The sequence below is a fragment of the Euprymna scolopes genome, chromosome 40 (genome assembly GCF_053919585.1).
Source record: "Euprymna scolopes isolate OS-2025 chromosome 40, ASM5391958v1, whole genome shotgun sequence".
NCBI lineage: Eukaryota > Metazoa > Mollusca > Cephalopoda > Sepiida > Sepiolidae > Euprymna > Euprymna scolopes.
The window spans coordinates 23,602,241-23,629,199 of record NC_136521.1 but is presented as its reverse complement, the minus strand read 5'-3'; the positions used below and the strand labels follow the sequence as shown (position 1 = coordinate 23,629,199).

General features: G+C 32.3%; 1 protein-coding gene across 4 annotated transcripts in view; it reads right to left on the bottom strand.

Moving 5' to 3' along the window:
* Positions 1–26,959, bottom strand: part of LOC145265431 (pleckstrin-like) — a 645,465-nt gene that overhangs the window by 580,255 nt on the left and 38,251 nt on the right. The window contains exon 1 of one of the 4 annotated variants that reach the window (XM_080121268.1): positions 24,584–24,602. The exons of the other annotated variants lie outside the window; for them this stretch is intronic. The gene's annotated coding sequence lies outside the window, so the exon portion shown is untranslated. Of the gene's footprint in view, positions 1–24,583; positions 24,603–26,959 lie in introns of those variants that run through there. 4 annotated transcript variants of the gene reach the window in all.

Genomic DNA, 26,959 nt, shown 5'->3' with positions numbered 1-26,959 from the left:
GGTATGTTCTCCTCGGCTATTGTGAGTAGGGTGTTGCTGAAATATGTGATGTGTTCTAAGTCAGGATTCGCTTCAGGTATTAATCTGTATTGACATGTATTTTGGAAATTTTCCCAATTTGCCTTTTGTAAATTCCAGCGGGGTGTTTTGTCTTCTGGCTTGGGATTCTCGTTTTCTATTATGATTGGGAAGTGGTCACTTCCGCATGTATCCTTATGTGTTCTCCAGCTATAATCCATGTATATAGTTGGGTCACATAGTGTTATATCGATTGCTGATAGGGTTCCCGTTGGTGGGTGCATATATGTATTCTCTTTGTTGTTGAGTAGGCATAGATCATTTTGGTTAATTATTTTTTCTATGGTTTGGCCTCTTTTGTTGTTTTTTTTACTGCCCCACCATATATTGTGACTATTGAAGTCTCCCAACAGTAGAAAAGGTTTAGGTAGTTGTTTGATTATATTGTTTAATTCTGTTTCGTTTATTGTTTCATTTGGTGGTATATAGAGTGAGCATAGGGTTACTGTTTTGTGTAGTGTTGCAGTTATTGCAACAGCTTGCATATTTGTTTTTAAGTTCACTTTGCTGTGTGGAATGTTTTCGTTTATCAGTATTGATGATCCACCGGTGGCTTTGCATGATAATTTGTTTATGTGGTTGTATATTGAGTAGTGTTTTATGTTAATTTTGTCATTTTCTTTTAAGTGTGTTTCCTGTAGGCAAATTATTGCAGGACATAAGGATTTGATAAGTATTTGCATTTCTTCGATATTAATTTTTAATCCTCTTATGTTCCACTGTAGGATTTTGTTAGTCATGGTTTATATTTTCTTTTGGTTTTGGACTGTTGGTGTTTATGTCTACGTCCATAGTTTCGATGTTAGTTTGGGTGTTTCTTTTGGAAGTGGATGGTCTGTTTCTTGTTTCTGGTGAGAGGCTTTTTTGGGGTTTTGGTCTGGGACTTTTAGATTTACTTTGTCTTGACTGTCTTTTTTGGCTACCAGTTTCAACTAGTTCAAATTTATTTTCATTTTCAATTAATACTAATTCTGTTTTTTGTTTGTCATTTTGTTTTTGGGGGGTAGTTTTTTTGTTGTTCTGTTCTATTTCCATTTTTTCTGTTGTTGTGTGTTTATTTTTAACATCTGTTTTTGTCCTTGTTAGTGACTTGGATCTTTCACGTTTTGATAATTGAGGAGGTTTCATTTCTTTAGAGATTGATTCCTCAATATTGATGGAAGTTTTTCTGATTTCCTTTGTTTCGTTTTCTTTTATACTGGGTTGTTCGTTTCTGACTTTTATTTGGCTGTTAGAATTTATTTTCAGTTCTGATAAAAAAGATTTTAATTCTTCAAGTATGTTCTTTAGTTCTTTTGCTAGGTTTGCAATTTCTGGAGCAAGGTTTAGTTCATTGTAGTTGTACATTTTGTTTGCTTGTTGGGTTATTGTGGCATATGAGTTTTTGGTGCGATTTGTGACTTCTTTGCGGGCTTCTTGGAAGGTTATATTTTTTTGATATTTGATTGTTATTATTTCCTTCTCTTGCTTATATATTTTGCACTGTTTTGAGTGAGAGTGGTGCTCTTCTTGACAGTTTGTGCATTTGGTTTTATTTGGACAGTCTTCTTCATCGTGGTCTGGGTTTTTTTCACTGCAGTTTCCACATGTGAAGAATCTTAGACATTGGTCTTTATTATGTCCAAACTTTTGGCAGTTGTAGCATTGTAAAGGTTTTGGAATGTATTGTTCTATTTTCGTTCTTTCATAACCTATATTGATGGTCTCTGGTATTTGAGGATAATTGAATGTTAATATATAAGTGTTTGTATATATTACCTCTCCTTTTTTTTTAAATGTGATTCTTTTTACATCTGTGACCCCTTGGTTTTTTAGTTCTGTTTTGATTTCTTCTGTTGTGCAGACGGAGATTTCCTGGTTTTTTATGACTCCTTTGGAGTAGTTTAGTGTTTGGTGTGGATAAGCTTTGATGTTTGTTTCATGCAATTTTTGTAGTTGAAGTAGAGTTTTGGCCTGTTTTTTATTTTGTACTTCTACCAATATGGTACCATTCCTTAATTTTTTGACATTTTTAGGTGTTATTTTGCTTGATATTACCTTTTGGATAATGAAGGGTGACATTTTAGTTAACGGTATATTAGACGTTGCTTCTAGCACGATGAATCTTGGAAAGTTTGTATCTTCATTGTCGCTGTCAGAGTCTATTTCTGTGTGTGGTCTCTTGGATTTTTTGGCATTCATAATAATTTTTGAAAAATTCATCAGCCATGCTCCCCACCCTCCTCGGAGCCCCTTATGGGGAAGAACTATGAGGGGGTAAATCCCATTCGCCTCGGTTCTCCAGGGCTACATAGCTGGTATACTCAAACATGGGGAGGTTTCCAAGCATTCACAATATATGGTTATGCCCACCCAAGTATGGGATTTCCCTGTATTTTTATTATTCCTGATGGTTACCTTTTTCCCAGCTTGATTGACCCTTCAGCCATCGCTTATTAACTCAGTTTATTGTTTATGTTGAGTGTTAGTGTGTTTTTGTTTGGATTGTCTGAATTAGTGCTTGTCATGACCAACCGATTGATTGGATCGGGCCTATCCAACCTCCCGTCTAGCCTAGTAAGGGCCAAAGTGGTGTGTTGTAGTATCATGTTATTATTTCCTAGGCATGTTCCACTCAACCACCAGGATCCCGTTCTTAATGCATTACGGGTTGCCACCAACGGTCAACTGGTGGTCCCATTGAAGGATTTTTACCCTCTGCAGGGGGGCAGTTGGTATGTTCTATCGCCCTACCAACTAGGCAAAAAAAAAAAAAAAAAAAAAAAAAAAGGGGTGAGGAGGTGAAGGAAAAAGAAAACGAGGGAGGGGAAGGGGAGGAGAATGTTGTTTTTGTTTTTGTTTTCGCAGAACATGACTAAGTTTTGCAAAAGGGAATAAAAAAACAAAGACATCTATGTAGGTGCGTTTCATCTCAGGAAGTCAGTAGACAGCCTGATCTGGTAGCACCAGCCAATTGGTCTGAGTGTAAACAAGAAAATATGAAGGAAAGGAGAATGTTGTGTGTGTGGGGGGGTGTATGTGTGCGGGAATGTATGTGTATGTATGAGTGTGTGTGCTTCATTCTTGCCACCTGAGAAGCAGATTACCACCTTCCAAATGATGTTGCCATGCCAACAGAAGAGTCTACTGTTAAGCCACAAACCAATTTAGAATACCTCCGCCACCCGTCAGCCTTTTTGCAGGTGGATGACAGAGAGACCGGCCCTGAATGAAATTACAGCAATTGAATGAAGGGATAGGCAGTGTCAGAACATAGGAATATGAGTGACCCCAAGAAATGAGGTGAAATAGGGGCAGGGTGTCTAATAAAGAAATTAAATGCACTAAAAGTGAACACACTAAGTAATTAGTTAACACAGGAGGGAGGGTGGCATAATTTCTGACACTTGTTTCAATTTAGAATGACCCCCAGAATTTCAAATATGCTCAGAATGAGTTGGTTCCACTTAAGATTTTGAGAGTCTAAACACTACGTCGAATAATAAGAATAATTGAGAAACCAGAAAAACATTTTTATAAACCAGCTGCGGAATGAAACGTGAGCACAAGACGAAATGGCAAAGATTAAGACAATCTAACGAAAAACATTTTAGACAAATGAGAAGAAGAAGGAAACGTAGAAGTTGCCTATGTAAACAAATAGATTCTCGGTGGATTCAAAATTTAACACAAATCAGAAAAACATCTGATTTTGATCAGATTTTCAACACAGAGTCTATTCCCCGTAGAATAATTGCCGAGTAATATAAATAAATACGTATTAACAAAATACATAAAAGTGGTAACTGAACAATATCTTTGCTCATGGCAGGACTAGTTCTGAACGACCGTCCGCTGTGTCTGTATCCGACTCTTTCGTTAACTGCTTCTCATGGACGGAAGTGACATCATAGAATAATTCATTATTCCCGGTAATAGGAGTGCGCCCTCAATACCTCCCTCCCAAGCTTTTTGTTCATAAAAGCTGTTAATACATTTTACATTTAGGATCGATCATTAGTGGATTGGTGACCTTTCCCTTTCTTTTCTGAACCGGCTGTCTTAGTTCAGATGCTGTTATGGGGAGGTTTGAGATCAAATGTATTGAAAATAGTGCCGATCGGTTCTTCCTCCAACAGTGGTGCATCGCAAGTCATCTGCACGACATCTTAATTGGTTTTTTGGTATTGTCAGACATTATATGAAATATACAAGCTCCAATACCAAATGAGCTTGCGTCAGTCGCTACTATTATTTTCATGTTTGGATCATTGTGTGTGAGAAAAAGATCCATTGAGAAATCCGCGCATACACTCTTCTGATTTGTCTTTTTGGTCACATATACGGTAGGGGCTGCCCAATCACTAGTACTGACTTTTGATAGTATTCCAGCCTTTTGTAACCAATCCAGTTCCTTATCAATTTTCTCAGTTGTCGCAAACGGGACGTTTTGTTTCTTCTTGAAAACTGGTAGAGCATTTCCCTTCAATTCAAATCTGGCTATAACCTTGGTACATTTTCCAAGAACTGATGAGAAAACTTCTGAAAATTTTTCCTTTAACTCGTTCTTCAGTTATTGTAAATGAGTCTTCTACCTTATGGCAGAATTTATTCATAGGTTGGTCCCACAATTCAAATCGTTCCATCCAATCTGTTCTGAAGAGGTTTTCGGATGTCTTATGCACATAAACTTTCACTTTTTTGGTAGTGCCATTTAACGTCACAGGGAGTGTCAGTTCTCCCTCAAATTTTACTTTATCGCATGTGACTGCTCGAGCTGACTTATTTGTCTTTTGCATAGTTGGTTTCTTCAACCTTTCCCATGTCTGTAGGTTGATAATGGACAGGTCTGTGCCGAACTCCACTATCTTATTGAGGATGTTGACCGTGATGTATTTCTGCTGTTTCTTCTCGACTTTCCTGTCAAATCATGTTTGTTGAACCCTGTGGTTTTTGTTCCTTTTGCGTCACCTTGTGGCTTTCCCTGCCACACTCCTTGCATATTTTGTTTCTGTAAAAACATCTATCAGACCAATGTTGTCCACCGCAATGGTTGCACGGTCTTGTACGTGAATTTGGTTTGAAAATTGGATGGCCAAACTTTGGTTGTGCATGGTTTTTCTTCTCGTTTGTTTTTTTTTTCTTATGAAAGTAATCCTTTTGTCTGAAACTAGTCCTTCATACATATGACACACCTGATTCTTCAATGTTTTGTGAGTCGTTCTTTACACTAACTACACGTTTTCAATCCTCAGCCAACTTCTGGAGAGTGAGCCCTTGTTCATTTTTGAGTCTAGATAGGACTTATCATCTTATCTCTGCATTTTTTGCTGAGACGAGACCCTATGCAAGAATCAAACATTTGAAATCATTCACTGATAATTCAGCCGAAAATCGTCAGTGTTTGTTAACCATAAACATGAAGGGGAGATAGTTTTCGTTATCATGTTTTGCCAGGTTGAAACACTTCCATCTCTTGTGAAAAAATGTCTCATTTGGGCTAAAGAGTTCAGATAAGAGCTTGACCACTTTGGAGAATTCCAGCTCGTTCGTCTTCCTGAGTAAAATACAGTCAATGAACTGTGTTCTGTGTTCTGTCGTCCCTAGCTTCCATAGAAGTAGTCAGACTTTTTCGGCATTGCTCCACTCTTGGCAGTTAACAGTGAATAAATCCTCATATCTCCTATAAAAAGTGTCAAACGTCATATCCTGCTCGGGTAGGTAGATAAATGTATCGATGAAATTCCATATAGTGTTTTAGGAAAATGCGGTGCTGTCATCACTGTGTTCTGTCTTATTCAACATTTTTAAAAATAATTTTTTGTGTCTTCTGTTGGAGGAGAAATTGCTACTCCAACATATGTTGTCGCTCTATCCGTTGCTGAATTTGGTCTTTCAAACTTTCCTCCAACTTTTGTTGGTTATCCATCTGAGTTTTTAATAATTGCGTAATTATGGCCTTAAAGGCTTTCATATTGGTATCCTTTCCAGGTGGACAACAAAAAAAGATTTTTTTTTTTCTGGAGCTGAGCAAAGAAAAATCTCGAAAGCAAAAAAAAATGTATTATTTTTTTGTGTGTGCGTGCGTGTAAATGGGAAGGAAAGAATTTGTTCCTAAAATTTGCTGGCAAAAAAAAAATAATGTTACAATAAATAAAAATGTTCACTTCCAATCACAGTCAGGAAAAACAAAGAAAATTATTCATAACTCAAGACAAAACAAAAGAAATTTGATTCAGTTTTCCCAGTTCATAAAAATGTTTTCCAACAGACATTAGAAGTAAAAAAACAAATATTCAACAATTTAAATGTCTCAGAGTTAATTCTATTTCAGAATTACTTAATCAAGTCACTTGCAAATACGTGCCTAATTACGTCAACACTTTGACAGTTTCGTTTTTTCTTTAAAAAGAAAAAAAAAGGCTCATCTGCATGCGTGAACATTCAAATATAGAATTCAGGTTAAATCTTTGTCTTTAACAGCACATCATAACAGACTAAATTATAACAGTTTATAATGACGTGCTTTTTTTTAAAGACAAAAACTACTTTTTTTTTTTCAATTTTCAAGGCATAAAAATATTACCAAACTTCTGGCTTAGTCTTTTTTTTTTTTTTGTAGAGAGATACTTATGAATTTATCCAACTTTTTTGTATTTACCGACTTTTTGTTTTCAAAAAATTCCTTGTGAAACAAATTTTTCTTAGTAGCTTCCAGTTATTTTGTTTAGAGCCGAATTTTTTGTTGCCAAAGTGCTTTTTGGGTTTCAGGTATAATTCAAATTCCTCGATGGCAGTGTTCACCATGTGTTTCTACACTGGGGTATTTTAAAATTAGGTTTTCCCTCATGAGTTTTCGAAATCTCATCACCAGTTGTGGTGTTAGTGATTGAATAAATGACGAGAAAGACACAGTAACAATTAAATAAATATGCATTAAGAAAATACATAAAAGAGGTAATTAAACAATATCTTTGCTTATGGCAGGACTAGTTGTGAATGGCCATCCGCTTCACATGTCTGTGTCTGACTATTGTAAACCGCTTCTCGTACCCAGAAGTGACGTCATGGAATAGTTCATTATTCCCAGTAATAGGGGTACATCCTGAAACCCATCCCCCCGTTTCACTTTGGCTATTATAGATTTTTAATGAAAAGCTTTATATGCTAATCTGTTTCACTAACCACTTAGAAGACTTTATAATACACGTTTTCAGAATACTAGAATACAAAAATTCTTACATTTATTCTAGAGAAGCTGTTTCAATGACATATTCAACAAAGAAGGTGGCAAACATTTTACTCTCCTACAATTATCTACTCCCACGTCCTTTATATATGCTGGGTAATTATCTCAATATAGATGCTTTCACATAAAACACTTGGTTCAATTTTTCTTCTTACTATTATTTACATACTAGCAGGACCGATAAACTGCCATTGCCTGGTGGAAGCATGCCCCTCCCCCTCGAAAAAAGTTTAAGTACAGCTGTTGTTGGTATTGCCCAACCCCCAACCTTCTCACGTGAAGAACGGCTTTTGGAATAGACACTCTAAACATCCTCATGGTAACAATGGCTTTCGGAATGGACACCCCCCAACCTACCTCTGTTAAGAACAGTTTTCTGAATTTTGTTGGTTGTCAAAATATCTGTCCCAAATATAATCTTGATAATCGTTGTCATGATCCCCATGCGCAAATACTATGAACCAACCTTTATTTTTTGTGTGCGCAGTATCAGTCGGAAAAAATGTAAATGTTGGGTACTTATGTATTTTTTCGTTGTTGTTTTTGTTTTACGGCATACCAACCCTTTTCAAGCTATTTAATGCCGAATCCAGTTATTTTAAAGAAAAATCTTTTTAATCGAATATATATTTTTTTCAAGTCGGTTTCTATTTAACCCATAGTTGGGACCCTAACAGGTACTACTACTCCGGGTTAGAGTGGATCTGGGAGCAATGGCAATTAAAGGGTGGCTCCACACTCCCCAAAGCCTGCAAGCTTGGGCCTCACCATCGGATATAGTTTAAGGTTATATCCAGGACCAATTATGTATTTTTTGTTACTATGCTGAAATAATAATGTTATTATTTTGAAAGCCATTCTGAACATGGTGTGTGTTTTGTAAGTAATCTGTGTTTCCACCCTAAAATTTAATAATCACATGATTACATGTTCAATAATAACGTTATTAAATTTTCCCTGTATCCATGTTGACCTTTAAGATCCCCTTTTAGTTATAGGGTGTGCGTCGGTCAAGAAAAATAAAACAGTAAAAAAAAAAAAATAATTAAATAAAAATAACCTTAGTGACATGGAATATGGTTTCTGTTCTGCTAGATCTACAGCAGATGTGCTTACAGTTATATCTTATAGGATTAGCAAATCTCTTGACAGAGCCTTCTAAAGGTCTACTTCACAAGATCTCCAGTTATGGTATAGCTGGAAATGTCTTTTCAATTATAAAATCATTTCTCTCTGATAAGTTCATAAGAGTAGTAGTTGATGGGCAGAAATCAGAAGCTCATAGATCCATCCTGGGTCCAACTCTCTTCCTGATCTACATCAATGATCTTCCAAATAACATCCTTAGATCATTCGTAAACATTTATGCTGATGACACTACCATCTATGGCAGCACATCAAAGGCCGTAAACAACCAAGTTCTCTCTGATTCTCTCTCTATCATAATATTATCCTTTTGACACTGTACACTCTAACTTTTATCCTCAGGTATACATTCCTCGTAAACTTAATAAATATTAGTCTTTTTATAACTCGAATAGGTCACAAATATGTAGGTAAATCAAAATCTTTTTTTTTTTAATAAGGTCGCAACTGTAGTTTCTATAAAATAACTTTGTGCTTAATCAGGATGATTTAAATTACATTAAAAATGTTATATTGCTTAATATTCAAAAAACTACCTATTTGCGTACAATGAGAAAGCCGTATTTTTTTTTATTTAAATGCAAATAGGTCACAAATAATGTAGGTAAATAATATTTTATCCGGAAAAATACTTATTTGCGGACAATTTATATGCGATCTTCTTTGTTAAAAGACAAGTAGGTCACTAATTATGTAGGTAAACGATAATTTTTATTTTAATGATTTCACAACTTCCTTTCTATAAAATAATTTTGTGCTTAAATGCAAATATGTCCCAAATATCGTAGGTAAGCCAATTTTTTTTTTTTTTTAAATAATTTCGCCACTGTATTTTCTATAAAGTAAATTTGTGCTTATCGTAGGTAAATGAAAATGTTTGTTTAAAAAATAATTTAGCAACTGTATTTTCTATACAATAATTTTGTGCTTATTTCCCCCACCCCAATCATTTTTTGTATAAAATAGAAATAATACTGCTCAAGAAACAATTATATTTATTAATTGGAAAACTACTTATTTGTGGATCATTGTAATCATACTATTTCCCCTAAAAAACTATAAGAAGTATAAGATTTATAATAACGATGTATAAGATTCAAAATAAAAAATATCAAAAAACTTCTGTTCGTATTGTTTTGAAGTAAAGGAAAGGTCTATAAACTCCTATGTGTATTGTTTAAAACAAAGAAAATGGTTGGTCGAAAATGAAGTGTTTTTTTTTTCCAAAAGGTGTTTCTCTCTCGCTCTCTCTCACTATGTAGACATCCTCTCAACATAAGTCTATCTTATGCTGTTCGTGTATCTTGAGGTGTTCGTGTGTATATGTTTATGAAATCTGTTGTTCACGCGCTGGTATCGCAAACCACAAATATTTTGATTATGTCTTTGATTTAATTTGCATAAAACTTGAAATGACAGCAGTAGATGAAGTTAATTAATATTGTGGGATGAAGGAAAATGAAACAGAAAAGAAACCGGTTGTTTATCATCCATGTTTTTTTTTACAGCTAATGTGTTCGTTTATTCAATAAGGTTTCTATTCTCAAATAAGCAGGTTGAGAGGTAGCAACGAATGAGAAGGGATGGAAATGTGTAAGGGAGAAATCATTATTTTGTGTAAGGAAAATGAAAAGTTAATGCTTTGTAGAGGAGTTTATAATCCAATTAAGAAGGATGACTAGAGGACATAGTAAGAATGTTTATATATTTTCCGGGTGTAGACTGGTGGCAGCAACAGGACTGTAGAAAGAGAGGGGAAAAATAAGAACTACTTCCTCTGTAGATGATGGCAATCGTCATGATACCTCTCCTAGGATGCAATGTAGGGTTTTAATATAACAAATAATTGTGTCTATGACGGTGGTCAAAAGTTAGAAGATGGCTGATAATAGTTTAGACATAAAAAATTTGTATGTGGCATCTGTTCTTGCAAACCTACAGTAATTTGGTTCAGAGAGGAAAAAACAGCACCTCTGTTATCATATAGGAGATTACATTAAAAGTTGTTCTGATTGTACTTGAAGAATATAAAGAAATATTGGCCAGAATGACAAAAACCGTAATTTGTACTCAGCATGGCCTTTCTATGATAACTCATCTTTTATTATTTTTTCTGCAGCATTTCTTTTTAAACTAAAGATTTGTTTATTCAGATTTAAACACTAAATTCTGTCATATACATTCTTTCATATTCCAGAATAAAAAAAAAAAATAATTTATGAACTTCTCTTTTACTATAGGAATTTGCATTCATAAATTACAAATTTATACTTTTTTCAGAACATAAACTACACTTTGCAGCTTTTTAAAAAATCTGTCAGATCAAAACAAAAAAAAAATACATCTCCATACAAGTACTGGGAAAAAGATCACACATTGGTAGTTTCTTTTACTTTTTTGATGAGTTTACTTAATTTCCAGTGTTTTGTTATATTTTTGCTATCATAATCATTAACACAAAACAAAAAAAAACAAAAGAAACATACAATTTCATTATTTGGGAGAAAATGCACATAAGCAGCTTGGAAAAATGTTTGTGAAGGAGGAATTTAACACAATTTTAGTAGGTATAAATTTACGACAAAATGAAAATAAGTTGTTTTTTAAGAATTAATTTACAAATACATAAGTTTTATAAAATTTTACACTAGTTTTCCTCTGTCACTCCCAAAAAAGCATATTTAAATTAATTTGGTCGATTACATCCAAACAGTCTGAAATAAAAAAAAAAAATATGCAAAGGAATTATTTTTTAATTCAAATATTTGTTAATATAATGTGGAGATCACTTTCCTATCGATATTTTACATAAAATGAGCACCCATTTCTTGGCCATGTAGTGATAATTAAAGGCACCGAAAAAGAATTGGGGGGGGGGTAGAAACTATCTAAGATGTGGGTAGGTATTATTCACTAAGCTATTATTGGAAGGGATCATTTTTTTTTTTTTTTGCAATAAAATAACGTGAAAACACCAAAAATAGTGTGAAAACTATTTACGGGTGAGGTATGATATTTTTTCTGATTGAATTTAGTTTTTTTTCTGCTGTGAAAATAAATTATGACATGAATAAGTAGAAAAGAAAGTGGTGAAAAAATTTAAAATTTTTGCATTTTTTTAGAGGGGGGATGCATAGCTATATCTAACCTGGCGTGATATAGGCAAAAGCGAAGATTGTTACCTTTTTTAATATACAATTTAGAAATTTAAAAAATATATATTTTCGATAGGGTAATATTTTATAAATTGTTGCATAGTTCATCTTAAATGAGTAAATATAATTTATAAAAGCAAAATGTATCAAACAAAATTCCATAAGAACTCATTCTAATTCCAACTAATTTACAACCACCACAAAAATACATTCTTTAACTAGAATGTGTGTGTGTGTGTGTGTGTGTATATATATTATATATATAATCGAACAACCAGAAAATAATACTCCTATGAATTCCCAGCCATATGAGATAATTTCCAATGATAACCATTACGAAATCAACAAAATTCTCCAACAAACAATAATAGTAATCGACCCAACAATCCTAATAATGGTGATCTCCATGACATCCCTCCGATCACTATGTAAGTTCAGACAATAGTACTATAGAAAATACCAATCAAAACTAATCAAACACGAATAGCCACCCCGCTTCTAACCTCAGAGTTTCCCACAATAGCAACATTTCAAATGCCACATTTATATTGGTGCCATATCTACATTAATTGAATTTCAAACCATATGCATTCTTTTAATAATAACACCATACGGTGGGAGAACACTGGTTTGTATAGAAGACTGTGTGAATTACACAAAAAAAGAACTAGAAAAATACATAATGCAAAATACTGAAAGGATAAATATGACAAGAAACGCTGAAAACAAAACAGAAAACAGAGATAAAGTATAAAACGAGAAAAGAAAAATGGGAAGAAACAACTACACAGAAGATTCATGAGGATGACAAAAGATGACAATAACGAAAACATTTGGACATGGATGCAAAAAAGACATGTAAACCAAGAAAATGAATCCCTAATAACAGCAGCACAAGATACAAAGCAAAGATCGACAAAACACAAGAAAACAGCAATTGCAGACTCTGTGGACAAAGAGACGAAACAATAAACCATATAGTAAGCGAATGCAGCAAACTGACTCAAAAGGAATACAAGAACAGAAACGATTAAGTGGGGAGGGCAGTACACTAGGAATTATGCAATCAACTGCATCTCGAATGCACAGACAAAATGGTACAAACATAAGTTGGAAACAGTACTTGAAAATGAGAATCACAAAATTCTATTGGGTATGGAGATACAAACTGATAAACCCATCAAAGCAAGAAGACGAATAATCAACAAGAAAGAAGTGTCCTGTCAAATCGTAGACTTTGCTGTCCTAGCTGAGCACAGGGTGAATACCAAAGAAACGGAGCAAATATACAAAGCTAGCCAGAGAGCTGAAAGGGATATGGATAAAGGAAATCAAGATAGTACCTATAATAGTAGGAGCACTAGGAACAATTCCGAAAAACTTTGAAAAAAGAATGGGAAAAATTGGAATCAGGAATCGCTGCAAAGATACAACAAATAACGATAATGAAAAGAGCTGAAATATTAAGGAAAACCCTTGAATGCGGAGACTAATACACATGTGTAGACCAGACAAACTGCTGCAGAGGCAAAACATGAAACGTTACATGGAACCAAGAACATTGAAGCTGCAAGTTCTCTATCCCCTCACCCATCCCCTCCCATTGCGCCATCATTGCCTCTCCTCTAAAAGAGTGATGCCAAATAGTTGAGAATGTTCAAGGAGAATGGCAAGACCGAGGAGAAAGCACTAACCAGACTGGACAAGTGTGAAGAGAACTGGGACCTTGGGGAGGCTTATTGCCACTGAAATTTAAAAAGAGACCAATGGCAACTGCCAGCGATAAATCAATGGTAAGTGGCTGTTGCAATAACGCAAAATTATTTGCAAATGTTATCAAAAGAGGTGGAAATCTGAGGAGACTTATTCTCACTCAGCTTCCAGGGAACACCATAGGTTGTTTTCAAGGAGAGATCTTTGATGACCTGTGTGTAAGCTCCTTGTGAGCCAATAATAATAATAGTACTTCTCTTACAACAATAATCAGAACACTAAAATCCAAAAATTGTACTTTCTTAATAAAATGGACTATACTGAAAAAAATAAATTGTACAGTCCAGGCTCTAAATTTTTTAATCTTTGCATCTCAGAGACAGTTAAGATAATTACATCCCCCAAAGTGAAAATGTAATTAATTCAAAAAATGAACTAATTTCACAATGCAAACATATGAAGAAATTTAAATTCAGACAATTTGTAATCACTTAGTAAGGTCTATTTTGTATAACAATTATGTACAATAACATTCCCCATACATATCTGGTTGTCTTCATCTAAAATTAAATAACATTATTTTTTATATCCAAACTCCATACAGTATACAACTTTACATTTAAATCCATATCTGTGGCTCAATTCCTTCCCTTCTATTTGAAATATCCACATCAATAACTTTACAAGTGATTTTTACTATTGAAAAAGTTTTTTCACCAACCCCTTATATACTCTAGTTTCAAACTCATTGCTATAATACAAACAACATTTGATTCGACCTCAAAACTCTCTATATAGGCACTTATTCTTTTAAATAACTCATTACAGAACCAACACACTAATTAATGTAGTAATAACTTATAGATCACCATCATAGTAAATTTGTATGTCTTATAAATTGGGTGTCGGGTGCAATCGTTTTCAATCATATGCTTTCTGATTTAACAGCATTCACAACATAAAACATTTCATTATTATCGTCATTATTGTAATAGTTGTCTGCATGTACATGTCCTTCCATTGATTCACATTAACTTAACCCGCAGCAAACAGCGAACCCAGAACCTTTCAATTATAAATAAAGTCTACTAATGAGCTACACTCATCTTACCTCAAAGCGACAATTTAGTTTCGCCCAACGACTATAAAAAACAAGCTGATATATCATTCGGGGCAGTCGAAAAATATTGCTCTGATAACGTGTCTTGCATTACTGCATTTTGTATCATGGTGTGTCGATTCAACAAGACTGTTCTGTGGAGTGTCGATTCAATGATATTGTTCAGTGGTGTGCCGATTTGACAATATTGTTTTAGTTGCATGTCGATTCGACAATATTCAACGATATTCAGGATTGTGTGGAGTAATTTGTTCAGAACCATGCAGTCATGTGATATATCTTTTTTTTTATTAGCATTCTCTCTTCCATCGTGAAGCGACAAGCTATTTCGGCCATCATGGCATTCGATTCAAAGCTAATACCTATTTGTATTTGATGAAAGTAAATTCGGACAGTCAATAGTGGAGTGGTTGGAGAAAGCTGAACTAATGTGCCGGCTGAGTGGGGTGTAGTGCATCATTCCGATGCACTTGTCACATTGTGCATATGCTGTGTATTAGCAATTAAGTGAAGAAAAGCGTGCCGATTTTGAGTGTATAAAGAAAACACTGTACACAGCGTTTGTTTTGGATCCTTTTGCTGCATGGAAGCAGTTTGCAGCAAATTCTTAAACATAAACCATGTTTTGCTTTTATTTATTAGTTAATTCTGTGTTCTTTCTTATCTTAAACAAATTTATTGATGCTTCATGCAATTAAATTATGCATATTTTTTTAACTGGTGGAAAATCTAGTCAAGTAACCCACCCAATGTGCCTATAAAACAATTACCCTCCCCCTATTCCCGATACAAACAAAAACATAGAATTTCCCTTTCTAATATGTAAGATAGTTTTACATGCTTGACCCAGGAGTACACTTTAACAACTCAGCTTTGATACCGAACTCAACACAAAGCCAGTTATTTTAAGCCATAATATTTATGCAAATGTTCTTAAAGACAAAACTAAAATGATTCATTGAAAGTAATGAAACATTAACACAAATTTTTTTTATTTTTTTAATTTAACAATCTGAACATCATTCATAAACATAAGAAACGACCATTTCAAACTTAAGCCAGACAGACCAAAGAAACGGTGATGTCACACTTAAGCCGAACAGACCAAAGAAACGTCTGTGTCAAATGAATCTGGCAGCAAGTAAACAGACAACTCCCTAACATGCTGCCGAATGCTTAGCCATTTATTGTCATTACCAAAGTTCATTTAAAACGATTCATGCATGTAGAGTAGTTTATAGAATAAATGTAGTATTTTGGTGACTGTTGGAGTGAGTATTATGGCCAAATGATCAGCTATTTTGTCTTTTACTAAAAAGAAAATTTGTCAACTTTGAAAAATTAGTCTGGTTTACAATGTATCAAAAAGTAGTGTTGCCCACAAGTATAATCATCTACAACAATACCCTTTCTTTAAGTGAAAATGTTATATCTTGACCATAACATTTTTTCGTTTGGTTCTTACTTTGCATTATGCAAGCAAAAAATATAGTTTTATTTTGAAATATAAAATCCGTGTTGTGGCACAATGATCAAGATATTGATTAACAATCAGTTCTAAGTGCCAGTTATTACATAACTCTTCTACTGAATTATCGTTGAAGAAATGAAAAAATACTATTATGCAAGTAGCTTGTATCATTTCATAGACCGCTGCAATGTTAGATAAGTATGAATGAAAATTAATTTAACTATTATTGTGGTATGCAAGTATTTAAAAAAAAAATAGTTTAATATTTATTAATGTGAAATTTTTGAAGGTTTCGAGCTGAATAATAAAACGTTTCCATTTTAACAGTATTCCTAACTGGAAAAGTTGTTTTTAATATCAGAAGCAAAATACATTTTACTGTAAAAATCATGGAAGGAAACGAAAACACAAATTGGCTAGGCAGAATCAAATATTGATTTGTCAAATTGAAAGCTATTGTGGAAAGATTTAGAGAAATAGACCATCTTCATTTTATACATTAGATTATTTGAAACCAAAATTGCAATAGACAAAATTCTAAAATCCTATTTAAAAACTAATTATGAAATTAAATCCCCCACAATGTGTTTTGTAAACAAATTAGTTATTTTAATTGTTTGCTAGTAATTTTCATTACCCTTCAAAATTTTTGAAATATTGTAATGACTTGGCAACTGTCACTTGGCATTTCTACCAGCACGGGGTTGATGAATATAAACTTTATAAAATTTGTTTTTGAGAAAATTCAAATTTTATTGAATTTTGTTTAAAAATAATATGCAAGAGAATTTCTGTTTATGATTGAATGATTGCTTTTGTGTCAACCTTTCATTTGTTGATGTCAGTCTCGTGGCGGTTTTTGGATTGCAAATGTAGAATTTTATAGGTTTTTGGATATGTTGACAACAAATATCAGAGTATGTTGATGAGTCGTTTACCAGATATGAAAACATGATAACCAATGTAAAAGCTAATGTAATCCCTGACAGCCATTTTGTTTTCACAACTGGGTAGTTAGTAATTCGCATGCATTTACACGCATGCGAATTACTAACTACTTTGAAGACAAAGCAAATATTTTTTCACCCTTCTCCCAATGGAAAAAATGGGGTGTTTATTCTGAAAGTTGTTCTTAACATAGGAAGGTTGGGGGTGTTTACTCCGAAAGCCATTCTTAACATGGGTAAGTTGGGGGGGGGGGGGTCTGAAAGCCATTCTTAACATGGGGTGATTGGGAACATTTATTCTAAATGCAGTTCTTACATGGGGAGGTTGGAGTGTTTATTCCATAAGCCATTACGCATGCACAGTTGTGAAAAAAAATGGCTGTCAGGGCTTTTACTTTGAATAACAAATGTTTTCATATCTGGTAAACTACTTATCACCCCCAAATTTAACTGTAATATTCGTTCTCAGGATACCTGAAAACCTTTAAAAGTCGACATTTCAAATGTTAACAGGGAGTTGTAGTTAATATAAAAAAAAATACCGAAAAAAGTGTATTTTAGTCAGCTAATTATTTAAAGTGTCATTGAAATTAATATTTGTTTTCTCAAAATTTAATAATTATTTATATTTTATTAGTTACGAAAATTCATATTTTGTATTAAAATAAACTTCTATTTTGTGTTGTCATAATTTTCTTGAAAATATTTGAATTCAAAAAAGTGTAAGAAAAACTTTCTAAAAAACACACAACAGATGTATTCGAAATCTTTAGAATTTTGTTTGAAACTAATATTTGGTTATCTAATCGATGAATGAATAAAAACAGAAAAGATATATGGGAATGTCTTCGTTTTATTTTGTTTACACAAAAGAAAAGGAGAAATTTTATAGAAAAAAAGAGAAATTATTTAAAGTAAAGGGAAAAAAACGATTTATAGAAAAGAAAATTATCTAAAGAGAACAGGAGTAATAATTTAAAGAAAAACAACATTATTAAAGTTAGGTTAGACCATAAATATTTCCAATTTCAGAATCTTGAGCAAGAAAGAAAAGAAATGCAGAAAGCTGACATTAGCCAATTAAGCTTTTCTATCAAAACTGTACTTAGAATTTGTTCCATGTCGTGGAAGATTTACTTAAGAAAAATATGACATTTTTTTTCATTGAATTTTGTTCATGAGGGATTTTCGGCAAAAAAAATAATTGTCAAAAAATATTTAGAGTCATAAAAAACTGTAAGAAAAGTTTTATTTTTCAAGCTTGTAAATAAATATTTTTTATCGCGCTTGCCATAAAATAAATTTAAATATATTTAAAATCATGCAGATATTCATATTTATCAATACAAAGACATAATGGCAAAAGTTTTTTTTAAAAAGATGAATTGGTGCCATCAGCTAGAATCGAAAACGAAACATTCGGCATTCCAACCACGTTCTCTACTGATGTTGTTATCGAAAGAAAGACATTAAAGGCTAAATATTGACACTTGAAGAAATGAATTTTATGTGAGCATGCGCAGAAAGAAGTAAAAACATGTCGGACAGTTAAAATGAACATTTCACATTCCAACTTGCCGATTTATGTCTGTACGTGTTATTCATCGATCTAAACAAAGATTTTACTTGTTATAAACTATCCTTGGTGTATAACTACTATTTCCTATTAATTTCAGTGTTATGTGACAAGTATAAGAGTTTACCTGTTAAATATTTACAAACACACATACATCTATTTACTTTATATAGATTTTATTATTTATAATTAATCTAGATATATATTTACTTAGATAATATTAATAATTGTAATATCTATAATATGTCTATATATTTAATCTAACTAATTACAAAATATATTGTATTTTATTTTCAGTAATAACAATTGTGGATTTGATCTAAATTTTATATATAGAATTCAATTTTATTAATATTTTAATTAAATTTATAATTACATAAACTACAATTCTTTTATTTGTCATTTAATTATTTTTAATAAATCAGGATATAGAAGTGAAATAAAATATTAAAAATGAAAATAATAAATTAATTGAAGGGAAGGGAACAAAACTGAAACCATTACATGTTATTTCATACAATATGGCAATGGGTGAATTTAATTGTAAAATTAATATAAAAAAATAAAACTTGTAAAAATAGTTTGAAAAAATAAATAAATAAAAATCTCACAAAATAATATCAGAAATAAAAATAAAAATAGACGTAGAAATAGATATTGCAGATTATGTACACATAAAAAATAATTTGCTGAAGGAATATTTTCAAATTATTGACAAAAATTTTCCAAAAGGAACTAATCTGGGGAAAAAAAATCATAAACCAAAATAATGTTATCTTTTTCTACAACTACTAACTTATTGAAAACTATGATAAGTTCTAACAGTGCAGAAATAGACAAAGATATCAATGAAAGGGGTTTCTTAACTAATCAAAACATTGAAGAGAATTCACTTTGCAACTGTGAGAATATTGACGAATGTCCGTTAGAAGGTAAATGTCTCATTTCTAATATAGTTTATGGATTAATAAACTGCTATAACCAAGTCAGTTCGCGTATATAAATCCAATTGGAAACCTTTTGGGCATATTAGACCAGAACCTTCACAAAAAGAAAGGAAGTAATGTTCTAAGCCTGAACTCTTAGCGTCTTTACGTCAGACAGGGCAAGAAATTCCTCAAGATGATATTCGTCAACACATCAATGCCATGCCTATAAGGGTCCTAGTATTAAAAACAGCAAAGGAAATGTCAACCAAGTATTATTAAATTTGTGACCATTTATTTTAATCTTGTTCAATAAATTATGTTTATTGACATAAACTGTTTCTATGAATGTCTATTCTTTTGTCATGTTTGAAGTTTTGTATAAAAATCAAATAAATAGACATATAAGATTTAACGGTTAGAAATACCAGATGAGTGTGGAATTGTTTTTAATGAATATTGCTATTTATTAAAAAAAAAAATTTTTTTAAAAAAAAAAAAAATTTATTTCAAATTTTCATCTTCAGAAAATTGGACAGTTTGTTCTATTTTTCTTTCTTTTTCTTCCTCTTATATACCATGGTGGTGGTAATCCCTAGCATGACTTGAAGGGTTTAAAGTTAAGTCAAAAGTGATGTTTATATGTCCGAAAGTCATGCTAGGGACTACCATTACCACCATGGCATACAAGAGGAAGAAAAAGAAAGAAAAAATAAAAGAACAAACTGTTCAATTTCCTAAAGATGAATATTTACTATTTGAAAATTTGAAAAAAAAAAAATCAATTTATTTTTAATAAATAGCAATATTTATTAAAAATAATTCACTCGTCTGGTCTTTCTAATCATTAAATCTTAAATTGTTATCGAGTGTTTCAAACAGTGAATTACTTTTTATATCGACATATGTTATAGATATTACAATTATTAATATTATCTAAGTAAATATATACAGATTAATAATAAATTAAAATAAAGCATTTTTTTTTATTAGTGTATATTAAAATGAATACAATTTATTAATACAAAAATTTAAATTTCAGTGACTTTAATTTAAAAATTCAAAATGGCATAATAAAAGAAAAAAAAGGTAATTGCAATGTCTCTTCCAATTTTCGGATTTTGTAATCATGCCAATATGCATTTTATTTTCTGTTAATGGGTTGATAGATGCTATTTCTTCTGAGGAGTTAAAGGCAGAATAGGTTCATTGACTGAATAATTTTGCACTACGAAACAAGTGCTTGCAAGAATTGTGAATGCCCACATACTTAAAGGAATAAATTGTAAGATGGTCAACATCATGAAACTTAGAATATAGACTTCTGTCATTTATTTGTTATATGTTGTGTATATTATATTGAGCTTCATAAATTAAGGATCGGTATAAATAAAAGGTGAAATATAATTGAAAAAAATATATATATTTCTACAGAAATATATATGTCTGTTTATTATACAAATATTATTGGTTACTTATGGATAGACATGTACAGTGGAATCCTAATTCAAGAAGACCAAGCGATAATCATCACTTTTTTCTTTTTTTTTTTGGTCTAATAAGGTGGTCTTCTTGAATTATGATTCCACTGTACATGTATGCACATACGTAACTAATGTTTGTATAATAAACAGATTTTATATCAGCTCTATTCTCCATTGAGCACTCTTTAATAATCACACGGGTTTCATTGGATTTACCTCTAGGAAACCAATACACACACACACACACACACATTGGGAGGAGATCTTCATTCTGAAATTAGCCACTACTTACAAAAAAGACTATGCTGAAAAACTGACAATAATGACCGTTGACGAACTTCACAGAACAATCTGCACATTATGAAACGAAACTGATACTTTTTCATTTTATTCTAAACTAACAAAAAACTTCATCTAAACTAAACCTAACATAACCCATAACTAAGTTTTAGTTTGCAGTTTAATCCTGTTCATACAAATCAGGAAAAAAAAAAAAAAATCCACAGTGATTCTACACTAAAACCTAAAATATTCATGAAAACTTTTTTACAATTAAATTACTTTTTATATTCCATCCGGACAATGCCAGGACATTGGTTCTGCTAGTGTATATATATAATATATGGAGTGGGGGTGGGGGTCAATATATGACCATATGATATTAAGGATCGCTTTGGATCAATATATTTATAAAACAAATAAAATAAATTTTGTTTTTATTTTGTGTAGTTAATGCAGTTTCAAAGTATTTTCAATTCGTAGAAGTGCTGTTTAATGATGTACATTTGAATAAAAAACTCATTGATAAATTGAAAAACAAACATGAAACTGCAGTAAAATATTTACATAAGTATGCATGTAGATAATAAGTATATTTCTATACTTATTAGTTGAATCAGTTTATTTATTGTCTTTTTTAACTCTGTAATCAAAATGGGATTAACTAAAAAGACTTAAATTGGATTAGTGGGGCTTCTCCTGATCTAACCTGCTTCTACCACCATGCAATCAGCCTAATGACGCAATTCTAGCTGGGTTAAGTTTTCCACCAAAATGCAAAACAATGTTCTTGTTTTTTGTATCTTGAATGTACTATTACACAGACTTGTGCAGTAAGAGTCAGGGAAAATTGGTCAACTCTGAACAAAAAAAAATGCCTAAAACAAAATATAAATCTTATTAAATGGCATGGTGGCCATTAAAAAAAAAGAAAAAAAAGACGATGACCACAATTTAATAATGACATAGATTTAGATACTTTTTGTTTTAGTCACAGAGTTTATGTTTTAGTAGAGTTAGTTGGTTTATCACTATGTTTGTGTACAGTCTAGCATCAACATCACTTGACTAATCGTCACCAAACTTGGTTGAAATATTGGTCATAGACTAACTTAGAACTGATTTAATACTAGCCAGTATGCCACAGTTTAATGTCTGAGGAACAGGGAAATAAAACTTTCTATTTGATCGATGCAGCTACTTGTCAATTTAGAGTTAGAGAAATGGAAAGAGGAAGGACAGATAGAAAAAATGAAAGAATACCAATTTAGAGATTAAACCTATGTAATCTTGCCTTGCATTTTTTTCTTTTTTACAAAGGAGTCACCACTTATCAAAGCCCGGAGGCCACTCGAGGATAAGTGTACAGGGGAACATGTCAGTCATCGTTCGTAGTGGAAATTTGGTAAATTTGATTACTTTAGGGGGTGGCTCATCAAGAATTGTTTCATATTGAATTTGAAGACAACCAAATTGTAGTCAGTTGGAAAGCAGGCAAACGGAACAAAGTTCCACAGGCATGCAGTTCTAAGAAAGAAGCTTTGTTCATGGAATTTACGTCTAGGTTTAGGCACAGATAAAGAGTCCATCCATCCATAGCCTTGAGCCCCTGGAGGGGCATAGGCCATCTACAACTTTTTAGATGCTTTTGTAGAGAGTTCTTTTTACAGGGTGAGGGTGCTGGCCCCATCCCAACCTTCCCAGAAAGTACATACAGCACCTAGCCTTCCCAAAATGGTCACCCATCAGGTACTGGCCAGGCCCAATGTTGCTTAACTTCGGTGATCTGGCGAGAACCGGTGTGTCAACATGATTGTGCTGTACTACAGATAAAGAGTGGGGGAAATTATTGATAGTGGTTTCAGCTAGACGACTGTTTTTCATGAAAGTCAGGAAAGGGGGACCATAGTTCAGATGAGCACTTTCCATGAAAATAATAAAGCAGAGACAGACTTGCAACGTCTCTTCTGTGGGAAAGAAGTTGCAGGGAAGAGAAAGGGGCATCCCCACTAGTCTATTTTGAACTTCGTCAAGGCAATATAAGCTGCTTCTAGCAGCTCCTACCTAGATGTGGCAACAGTACTCCATCCTTGGACATATATCTTATATAGGTAGAGAATTGCGTCAGCAGTGAGATATCTACTGGAATGGTATAACGATCCTACCATTTTCCCAGCAGCCCTGGCAACAGATTTGATGTGTTCCATTTAAGATTAGGAGTAAAGGTCAGATCTAAAAGTTTGTCAAAACATGGAGCCTTCCCAAGACGAGAGCCATTCATTTCGATTGATGCCAGACTGAGATCAGAGTGTTGATGATGTAAAGATAGAAGCTTGGTCTTAGATGCATTAAAATTAACCAGCCACCTCTTTGCCCATTGCTTCCTCCTGCACTAAAATGTGATACAAGGCTGAAAGGTAAGAGGAGCACTGAAGCTGGTACAAAAATAGTCATGAATGGTATTTCCTGGTAACAGCATCTCAAGAAATCGACAGTAAACCAACTCCTTAACAAGAAAATGCATAAGACAGTCAAACCATACCCACCTCTGAGGGTCTAGTGGTGCAAGTCAGTTCCTAAGTTGTCAGAATGATTGCCAAGGACAGATCCTCGGTTGGTATGAAAATGCTGCTAAAATAACTAGTAAAAACGAAAACTTATAATTATCAAAAATATAATTTCTTAATTGAATTATTATTCAACTTTTATACAGACTGGCCCAAGACTTAAAATGATAAGTTGTGTAATTTTGTTTTCAATCATGTGGCGAAACATTCTGTAGTATACACAATCATTATTATGCTTTAAGTTAAAATATAAAGTAGGTATCACAAACCAGCCTAGTTTAGATAACTATAGCGATATTCTCTTCAATTATAATTTATAATAACTCATTTTGGGGGATTATTTTGATAAAATGTTGAGGTAAACATTTAATCCTTTCTCACAATTTTTTTCATGTTCCATTAGCAGTTTGCCTTTTTTAATTTTTTTTTCAAGTCAATTCAATGATGGGCTGGTGTTTTTCAACTGAATACCCACAATATTATTTGTTTCTATGTACATAAAACATTCCTATTTTAAAGAGACATGGTGGGGCTTAATATGCAGTCTTAAGCTGTCTTTTACAAAAAAAAAAAAAAAGCAACAACAAAAAAATAGATTGAAAACTTTTACATGGTCTAAATCTGAGGGATATTTTTTTTTTTTTACCATTACAAAAATCATATTAAGGTTAAATATGTTAACTGTTGAAATTAGAATCATGCAAATAATCAAAGTTACACTTCCACATTTGAGGAATTATTCGTGAAATGAAATCAATGGTAAATAAGTAATGTAATTTTGCCTAATGTTTAAGAGAGTTTAATTTAATAATTATCGTTAATATTATATTCTATGTTATTTGTAAAGATTTTTTACACAATACATTTATAAGGACTTTTTTTTTTTTACTAACCTGTATTTTTAGTTACACATAGTGAAAATTGGCTTCATCAGGTCTGAGTTATTGTTCTGCTTAAGTGTATTAAAATAATGACATAAATCTGAATTCCACCTCAAATCTTGGCATTAGTTTGTTCGTATGATGAAGGCAAATTGACGTTATATAAAAATGCAGGAAGAATGTGCCATCTTGGAGATGTGCCAACTTCTTAGGCATTAAATATTTAATGAACTTTCAGCACAGAAAACAAAATGTTTTTTAATTCTTTTTAAAATAAAATTTCAGAAATCTTTAAAATTGTCACAAAGAAAGAGGGGAGAACAGACGGAGGGGAGAAGAGAGAGATAAGGAGAGGAAGAGAGTGATATAGGGAGAGGAGGAGAGAGAGGTAAAGAAGGAGAGGGGGGGGTCAGTAGACAAAACTGACCGTTATTAGATTTAAAAAAATCTAATACTGAATGATTGTTTTTAATTTTTTAAAAGTTGATTTTTTTTTTCCTTCGTACAAACTTGACATGCTTAAATAACTGATGTGTACCCTTATTTGTAAAATGTAATTTTGAGGTATAAAAATCCTTAAATAATAAAGATTACAAAAAAAAAAGAGAAATGCATAAACGTTTCTTACATAATATAAATGTTAAATTTACACTTTTTATATCTTATTTTATACTACATGACTTCGCTCACTCATTATCGCTTCTTTTATTCACTACTTGAAATCACTGAAACGAAAATGAAAAAAATATCTTTCTTTTCTCTACATTGTCAAAGAAATGTAACTTTTCTTGGATTGAAAAAAAAAAATTAATTCCATCATTCATTTATTTATATAGTTACTGTTTTTTTGCAGCATGTCGAACTAATCAGTCTATAAAATTGATAATCGTTAGCATGTTCATTTAATCTTGATGAATCTTTTATGGTATTTTAGGATTCATTTAAAAATGCTATTGACGCACTCTTTTCTCTCGTACAACTTTCAATGAGATACACGAAAAATGTCGAGAGAGATTCTTTTTTATTTAATTATTTATTTTTGTTTATTTTTTTTATTGTAGTTTTCAAATATTTAAAACTTCAGCGTTCTCTATCTTTGTAACATGCATAACTTTCAATAACCAACCATTATTACAAACACTACGAATATCGCAAAATTTTATTTTTCAATTGTTGATTGAAATGTGAGTTTACGATATTCAGTGTTTCATTTGCTTTCTTATTAATAATAGCAAATTAGAAAAATAAGAAAAATGTTATTTTTCAAAATGTAAATATGACGTTATGTTTTATGCAGTTCCATGTTATCCATGGATTGAACCGGTTAGCATGGCGCTTTCATTGTGGAAAAGTTTACCAAGAACAATGATCGAGACAACATCAGTTCTGAATTTTCTTAGTATTATGCTTTTGAATTTTCTTAATAATCAAACATCCTGCCAAGATTCGGTAACATGCTATATTTAGAAGGGAACAGTGCTGAAAATTAGTAATAATTTGACATATTTTAAACGATTCATTATAATAAATCGTTTATGTATTCAAATTTTAGTAGCAAATGACCTTATGAAGGCTGATATGCCGTAAAATAAATGAGTCACATTATTATTATGATTAAATGGACAACAAAAAATTACTATATGTATATTTCAACCGTCATAGATGAAGGCGGTTCATAATACCCAACATCAATTTGCTGTTTTGGTCAGAGAGCTGAAATGTTACGGAGGTGGAGAAAAAAAAAAGAGAATCCCCGACTCGATTTTAAACAATTCTTCTTCAAACTGTGTTAGAAATTGTGTACAAGTTATCAATTTTAAATTGTGTACAAGTTATCAATTTTAAATTGTGTACAAGTTATCAATTTTAAATTGTGTAGATTTACTTTGATTATTCCAAGTTTAGATTAACAGAAGATTATTTTGAAAACGCAATCTGCTTTTTGAACAAAACTCAAAAATGGTCATTAGTTGGCCGGTCATATAACCAAAACTTATAGCAAATCAAAATTGTATAACACGAAGATGTAATAAATTATAAGCTATGAATCATTAGGGGGAGAAAGAGTGACGAAGAGCTGATCAGTCATTGTTGAGTCACCTGAGAGAGAGATAGATTGTTTGATGTGTAAAAACCCTCCACTCCAATCCTGATAATCCTATGTAAATAACACCTTTAAGGACACTTCTCCCTCCTCCACCTCTAACAATAAATATAATTTATGATATAGATTACAACATTTTTGGTTCATAATTTAATGGTTTACTTTAATCTTTCAATTATTTGCATGTGAACGCGGGTCACCTTTTCTTCACTTTACCAATTGGACAGGCCAGTAGTTCATGGAAACGTTTATCAAGAAATTGGAAAGAAAGAGCTTGGATATAA